Below are 8,448 nucleotides of genomic sequence, written 5' to 3' on the forward strand. Positions count from 1 at the left end.
ATACTTGTAGATTATTTGTTTACTGATTAATTCACTACAAATAAATTGCCCCAATAATCTTTTTATGTAGGCTTGTGTGGTTTCTAATTTTCTTGCGATCAATTGAAGTCGACACTCTACATACCTCGACGTTTAATTTGTAAATGGTTATGCTATTCTACATCATTATGATAGTCCCGTCAGTATCTGAATATGCTAGTTTTATGCCAGCACCACATTCAGTCATTTAATCTATTTACGTGTATATTTAGAGGATATCTGTCGAGAAGTTAAAACCAAAGAGCCAAAAACTACAAACAACTACGATGACAATGAGTGAAATTTAAGTTCAAAGTCAATATTGTGTTGCGACCTCACCCCCGGGGGGCAACTCCATCACAAGCATTAAAACCCAAACTGTTGTGATACCACTTTTATGCAAAAAAGGATACCCTTTCTGATACCATTTTAATTAGTCTAAGTACAATCGAACTGTCGTTGTTCGCTGTGACCGTCTCAGTCCACTAGCACTCACTCTGTTGTCTTGTGTTGATGGTGGGACTACAAATCTGATAACCCCATCATCATCATCATCATCTATATGTTGATTATGATCATTATGGTCCGGTTCTTGGATTTTTGCTTGGATGTTTTGCTGGAGACACACTTGAGTGTCTGGTTATGGTTGCACTTGCAGGAATATTGCATGCTAGCTGCACGTGACTAAAACCAGGGGTTTTCAGGGGAAGGTGGCCCTAGATCTGAAGTGGCATGAGCGACGAGAGAAGTTTTTCAAGGAAGAAAAACAGGCTGAAACACATAGTCTAATTTACAGACCCTTTCTGATACCAACACTTCATGAAAAGTATACCCTTTCTGATACCAATCAGCATAAAAAACGACCCCTTTCGCGCGGACCCTCCCCGTATAGCCGTCTATGGGAGTTGTCCGCCCCATAGACCCTACACCGTAGGGTCTATGCCCGCCCCGAGACCTCACATTTACTCATCTTGGCATTACATCAGTGTATCATTGATATTATAACTCACTCTTAGTGTAAAGCTAGCAAATTCAGTATGGATTAGTTAATCATACTTCTCTTGATGTATTGTTCACGACCTTTGATCATTTCAATGTTAAGCAAATCGGCATTAGCTTGTTGATATCAAGTCAACCACAGTTTAGTTATAAAATTTTCAAAGTTCAGCGACGTTGATGGCTAAAATGGGTCAACGACTTTTGGCGCAATTTTTGTGCTCTAAATTCCTTGAAATTGAGAAGGGCCGCCCAGCCGTCTAAACATGTTTGTTCCAATTACAGTTTGCGTGGTCGTTCATGCCAGTATGGGGTAATCATACAATAATGCAGCTTAAGTTAAGGTGTCTTTTTATGTGTAGTCGCGCCAATTTCAACGTATTATCGGAACGATAGAACGCTCATGATCTTCGAGAGAATCACAGAGGTATTCCATCCTAGTAACTGGTTTGGTAGATATAGCTAAGATGGCACTGTCAATGCTGTCGTGTGCCGAATGCCGTATGAAGACATAGAGGAACGACAGACACGTAGGTAAGTTGACAAAATTCTTTTAGTGAATTGACAAAATATTTTGTACCATTGTCATTATATGTATTCCATAACAGCAGACTGACTGAAAATGCTTGAAATGGTTAATTACACAGAAGTGAAGTTCATACATTGTGTCTCCGTTTTCACGACACTTTTTACGCACATTTCCATGATTGGATTTTATCTAAATCATGTAACATTGACTGAGAAAAATGAAGAACGTATACAATAGAAGTGAGTGACGTGTAACAAAAGTACAGCATACTTTGCTCTTTCGTGACCTTACTCCTGATAGTGCATATGCATGTCTTCTGAATATTCATTAACTGATGTATTAAAGCAAAAACTTGGGAAAAGGCGGGAATACAACATATGTGTATCTGATGTTGTAATCAATCCCGTTAGTAAACTGGCACACTTTATTAATCTAGTGATCTCGTATAACATAGACATGTATGGAATTTGGTGAACATACGCTTTCACTATATTTTAGTTCAATCATCAACCAAGTAGTTAATTACTTGCTTACTTACTTACTTACTTACTTACTTACATACTTACTTATTTGATTAATTAATTAATTAATTAATTAATTAACCAATTAATTAACCAATTAATCAATCAATTGTAAAGTCTTTTAAGATGGATGTGTATATATCTGTACGAGTAGGTTGATAGAACTACTAGATGTAGACACAGGAGACAGTGTTTGCTATTTGGAGGTTGTTAAAAGGATCAGTTACACTGTGATGAGGAGGTGGTATATGTGGATGTTTAAGTCATTAGGACCACTTGGCAGTTGAATGTGTATTTTGTGGATACTGCATCGATCAGTCAGTCAATTAATCAATCAATCAATTAGATCAATCAATAGACCAATCTGTGGATCGATTAATTTAATAAACTTAACGAATATTTAAAAAAGTTATCTTAGTTATCTTATAACTTGAAGTCTCAAATTACGAATGTATGAAGGCTTTGGTTTCAATTAATTAATTAATCAATCAATTAATTAATTAATTAATTAATTAATTAATTAATTAATTAAATAATTTGTTTATTTATTTATACATATATTTTTATAATTCTATTATTTATTTGAGATGTCGTACAATATTTACGAACACTATAAAAACAAAGAACAAATTCACAAAGTTCCGTAACATTTACAAATCAACTATTTATTTTAGTACATTTTCTCTAAAATTACTAAGACCGGTAAATATGCTGGTATTTTGCAAGATATTGATAAAATTGAATGTCCTAGGTAAAAACGAGTTTTTCCTTTTGTGTGCAATTAAAATGGGTCACTTCAAAAGTGTAGTGTTAACGGTGCTTCCTAGATCCAGGAGGGAAAATGAAACGGAAACCTGGGAACAATATACATTGGGTTAATTAAAAGAGCCGTTTCCCTCGAGATTGAAGGCTTTAAAATACTGATAAAAGATTACTGTAATCTTACTTTACTTCATGTTTATATATATTGTATAAATGTGTTGATTCTTGAACAGGCAATTAACACATACACGGCTATTACATATAGTAATTAGTGTGTTATATATACTATCTGTAGGCTCCATAATGATGGACGTTGTTGAAAACACTCAGAAGAGAATTTATCGTCAGCAAATTATACAGATTGAACCTGCTGAATAAGAAGATAGAAGATTCGACCCTAAAAAAATATTGAGAGGAGTTTCGGTACGTCACAGTTATTTACCTTTTTACACCTCTCATCATAAAAATTTAAAACAAAGCATCAGTATTCATCGAGTCACAGTTTGTAATCATTCTTTCAAGAAAAAAAGAAACGTTTACAAAAATAGCGCGCGTTTTACATGTATTCATTTACTTTGACTGAAAATGCCATGTGTTGACGTGATACTGACTGTGTTGACCTTCATCAGTACTGGTGCGATACAGTTACATCGGATCGGATGACACTGCATGCACTCAGGACTAAATATAGTCACTCCTATTCAATCGACCATGAACATATACAAATAGTTTACATTGTAAGTACGTTCAGTGTGTTTCACAGACATTAGTAGGACTTTTCTATATTACTTTGTTTCGGATAGATACAGTATATTACCAAATTATATGGGTACATTTCTCGCGTAATTGTTGCTGGAAATGTAATTCATAATTACTAAAAATCATCACTTAGATAAGTAAGTAAAAGTTGTATTTGTGTAACTTGTTATTGTTTTCCTAATACTAAAGATAATTAAACTATGGCATCTTTTACTTCGCAGAAACTACAGAGACGGTTGACAGTTAATCGGCCAAGAAGAAAATAATATTTTATAAGACAGTGCTATATATGAGTTCTGATGACGACGAATCGGAATGGGAAATTTGGAAGTAACACAAGATGAACTAGATGACATTGTGTAGCAAACGAACAATCAATGAATTGCATGTTAAGGGAGAGTTCATTTTTACGGCTGGGGATGTGCCGGGAATTGTTTGTGTTGTACTGAAAGACTTTTCCCCTTGTGAGCCCTTCATCCGAAAGAAGCCCCACCCCTAAATGAAAACAATTACTATTTTAAAAAAAAAAAAAAAAAAAAAACGTTAAAAGCAATCTCCAAGTGTATGTCATGGGGTGTTTATAATTACCGAAGGCGATGGTGTTGAATAGCCAAAGAATACTGGAATATGGTCTTCAACACCTCAATTAGTAATTCAAAAATTATTCTACAGCACAATGTTATTGTCCCAATTTTAACGATATTGTATACATTGTAGATTTGCTGACATAATGATGTACATGACAAATTCTAGCCAAACGTTTTTACTTGAGTTTATTGGGCACTATCCAGTTTTCAATTTATTACACATGCGCGTACGTGTGTGTGTGTGTGTGTGTGTGTGTAAAGATAAACTATTAATGGAAGGTTATAACCTGCCACATAATTGTACATAAGTAAATGCACCTTACATAATTGCGGCAAAGCTGAAACATTTTTTTTCTTCAAATTTACAAGGTTAATAACTGCTCCTGGGGCTTAGTTTGATTCGGAGAGGCAAAACTCGGAATAAGTCAAACCGTCCCACCGATCTGCTTTGTAAAAGTGATGACTTAGCCCCCCCCCTCCCCCTCCGGCCGTAAAACTGAATTTGCCCTAAAATGATTTGAGCAAATTTAGGTAAAGTTTGAGCGAAGGGAGGGTGTTTTAAAGTGGCACAAACTGAGTTTGTAAGCATATTACTCAAGTGAAAATACTTTAACAAACCACATTCCAGTGCATTGTTAATATTAATGCATGTCGTTTCCCATGACATTACGATTACATAGTACTGATTTCCTGAACATGTTTTTATATCATTACGTATTATAAATGAAATCATCGGATATTTTTTTTAATTATATCATGACAACCATGTTTGAGTTCAGTCAATCACAAGTGGTGGTGGTGGTTAAGTGTGCTTCAGTAAGTACAATACTGCAAAAATTACACCGAAGTACTTATAAACTCAGCTTGTGCCCTTCAAGTCTAAGGCGAAAACTATTAGTGTTTCCAATATTTTGTCTTCACTCTCTTCAGGTTATATTGTTAAATTTATTGTACTGAATTACGTGTAAATGTTTCACTAATTTTCCATAATGTGCATATAGAGATATGGCAATAATATAAATATCTGACCAAACTGCCAGTGTGTATGTAGTTCTACAAGAGTTTACATATATCATATGTTGTGCTAGACAACCACGGTGCATTTCACCAAGTTTGCACACTGAGCCAATTTACTAGCTGTAATTCTGGGCATGTCAGTGCCTTTAACTTTGATATTGTTAGTATTGGTATTTTATGTCAGTAACTAAAGAGAAGGAAGGGCTTGTTAATTATTTGTCGATTTTCGAAGAACTTTTGTATTGTTTTTCTGAAGAAAAAAACTTAAACTAGAAATGAAAGCAATCGCTTATTATCGGAGACGATATATTACGGCCGCTAAGAGTTCACTATAGTTAAATGAACTCAATTCTTCAGTATGAAGTTGATCGAGGTCAGTGTCAATGCAACCGAAACATTAATACTATCAAATTATGATAGTTTCAAAATAGCCTAGTTCACTCTCATTATCATTTATCATATTATTCTGATTCTTTTGTTTTACCGGCTATTGCTTATGTCTCCTTTGATCATCAAAAGAGGGCGTACAACTATTTGTGAGGAATTAATAACTTGACGAAAAGGAAGTGATTTAAGAGATTGTCGTAGAGGTCGCTGCATTGATGAGCAACTATTTCTTGAATGGGAATGTATGAGTATACACTTGATGTCACAATACAGCATTCGTGTGAATAGACTAGCAAACACAATAGATCAGTTATTCAGAGAAAGGTAGGACCTAGCCGACCCATTCCAATATTCCAATATATATATATATATATATATATATATATATATATATATATATATCTACCTACATATAAATAGCAAGTGACAACTAGATATAGTTAATTGTTTCACATATTTCTTTTCTTCTCTGTTTTGTAATGGTTTAGATAATCACCTCTGGAGTACACTCCTTTAATAAATTATTCTTATTATTAATTAATAACGTGTTTGTGTAATCATTTATGCAAATGTATGCATCGGGTATGAAAGATATTCGTGAGTATTCATATGGGTATGCCTATAGTATTCTCATCAGTTTACGTTAATAATACGTTTACATATCCCTGAATATGCCCTGATTATGGTTAAAATACGTCCATATTCCTATCATAAGACATGTATTCACATCCTATTCATAGGCGTATGCTAAGATATTCATGGTGAGAATATGATGTGAATATTATGTGTAAAAGTGGTTCATCTTCTCATCGTTTTTCATGCTATTCTTATGAACATACGTCGACTCCAAATTCTTAGCATACGTGTGCATATGTCTGAATAGTAGGATATGCCACTAGATATTTACTACAAATGCAAACGTTTTCGTATGCGAATATGTATCATTTGGTGTAGTGTAGATGGATGGAGGTCTTGAGTGAATACGACTTTGAGGTGATACATCGAGCAGGAAATAAACATGAAAATGCCGATAGTTTATCAAGAATACAATATCGGCATTGACGAAAGCCACACACTTCACTCCAAACTACCCCAAACCCAGCAACTATCAACATGTTAATATCAAAAGCTACCAGGAAGTGCACAGGAACACAGACAACAGAAGCCAAGACAATAGGAACACATTCAGCCCATCCCCACAGCCGAATATCGAAATGCCATCGATCAATAAGAACAGAAATAACGAGAGTCCATACACAAAACAGACAACTAATAACTTCCCAACAATAAATGCCAATGCAATAGGAGTAGAGTTCAGATGGGACAATACACAACAGTGAGACAGATGCAGCTCTATGATAATGATATAGGTCCAATATTTAATATGAGAGAACAGAGCAATGAACCTCCTGATTGGCAGACAATTTCACCATCAACACCCACTATCAAAGCTTACTGGGGCGTACGGGAAATGTTAGTAATTCAAGATGGTGTATTATACCGCAAATTGGAATCAAATTGTGGTAACACCCATCAACTTCTCCTAATTTTGCCATCCTCACTAAAAGCTGACGTATTTAATGAATTGCATTCTTCAAAGACAGCAAGACAGATCAAATTTGACTGATTTAGTTCTTTCTCAGTTAATAGTGTGGACACAGTATTGTATATTCGCCCTGCTGTACAGTCTGTAAGTTCTTTAACACTAAGAAAGTGTGATTCCACATGTCCATCACTGTTCACAAATCTAATGTAAAACACCAGAGTAGATAAATTTGAAAGATCAGTTGCCTCACCTATTTTTAGCATACATCTTGAATGGGCATGATTTCACATCTTTCCAAATCTTCCTCTCTATCACTGTCCGTATCGACTGGTAGAATTCATGCAAGGATTCATTTTGAGTATAGTGGAACCTTGAATTACCCTGCAGGTTATTTAAGGCTGACATTCCTGAAATAAATACAGACAATGATACAATTTAGTAAGTGATTGTGTTGTATACACAGCAGTCCATATTTGTTATCTGGTTTTAATTAATATACTTTGTTGAAACAAACAGAATTCGAACAAACCAAGGTAGGCACTTATTATTGATGCAAACTAGAAGTCTCACCTCCAACTCACATTTTGTTGGTGTATTAAGTGCAAACGATAAGGTGAGAACGACGGTTTACTACATTTAGCGATGCATAACACAGTTTCTAGATACTGGCCACATGTTTCCTAAGCAGAAATACATACATTTAGTATCTGCATTTCAAGCAAGAGCTCTATCTTTCTAGTTGTCATTTGTTCCTTTGCCACTGTATGCACGGTTCTCATATGAGCTACAGCGGTATCTTTCACTTTCGAGTATGCTGTGGTCATTGCTCTCATCAAGTTCTGCTGCATTGGAGGACGTTCTCTTGCCACCGTTTTGAATAAAGGGAAAAACAGTAAGGAATTGCAATGATTTCACATCTCAAGTAATTTAAAGATACCGACAATAAACAAATCAAATATGAAACTTCCTGGGTTCCTTTCAATGCAACATATCTTCTGCTATGCAAAACATATGTTCACTAGTTTACAAATTACATGATCGCTCACTCAAAGTCATGCTCATTTGACATTTTAAATTTATCAGTAATAAATTCACAACATGAAAGTTTAGTGCAACCTACCTGTGATCTCGAGATCTTTTGTGTCTACTAAGTTATCCTTTTTGGGCAAATGTCAGATTTTCCTGTCGTAAACACCCTGTTGAATTTACTATCGATGCACATATGGCATTTTAGGAGACCGTCACTGTGTCTCAGCCACAGAAATTCTTTGAACCACGTTGCCTTCACTGTTCTTCACGATGGCCCGTTGTCTTCATTTCTGGCTT

The 8,448-nt window shown here is 35.1% G+C and overlaps 1 long non-coding RNA gene across 1 annotated transcript; it reads left to right on the plus strand.

Annotated features, from left to right (window-relative positions):
* The first annotated feature begins 1,314 nt into the window (after positions 1-1,314).
* Positions 1,315-3,997, plus strand: LOC144443132 (uncharacterized). Its single transcript, XR_013481671.1, has 3 exons — positions 1,315-1,548; positions 3,122-3,249; positions 3,807-3,997. It is a non-coding gene; the product is annotated as an uncharacterized LOC144443132 (long non-coding RNA).
* The last annotated feature ends 4,451 nt before the right edge of the window (positions 3,998-8,448 follow it).

Source organism: Glandiceps talaboti, chromosome 1 (assembly GCF_964340395.1).
Source record: "Glandiceps talaboti chromosome 1, keGlaTala1.1, whole genome shotgun sequence".
NCBI lineage: Eukaryota > Metazoa > Hemichordata > Enteropneusta > Spengelidae > Glandiceps > Glandiceps talaboti.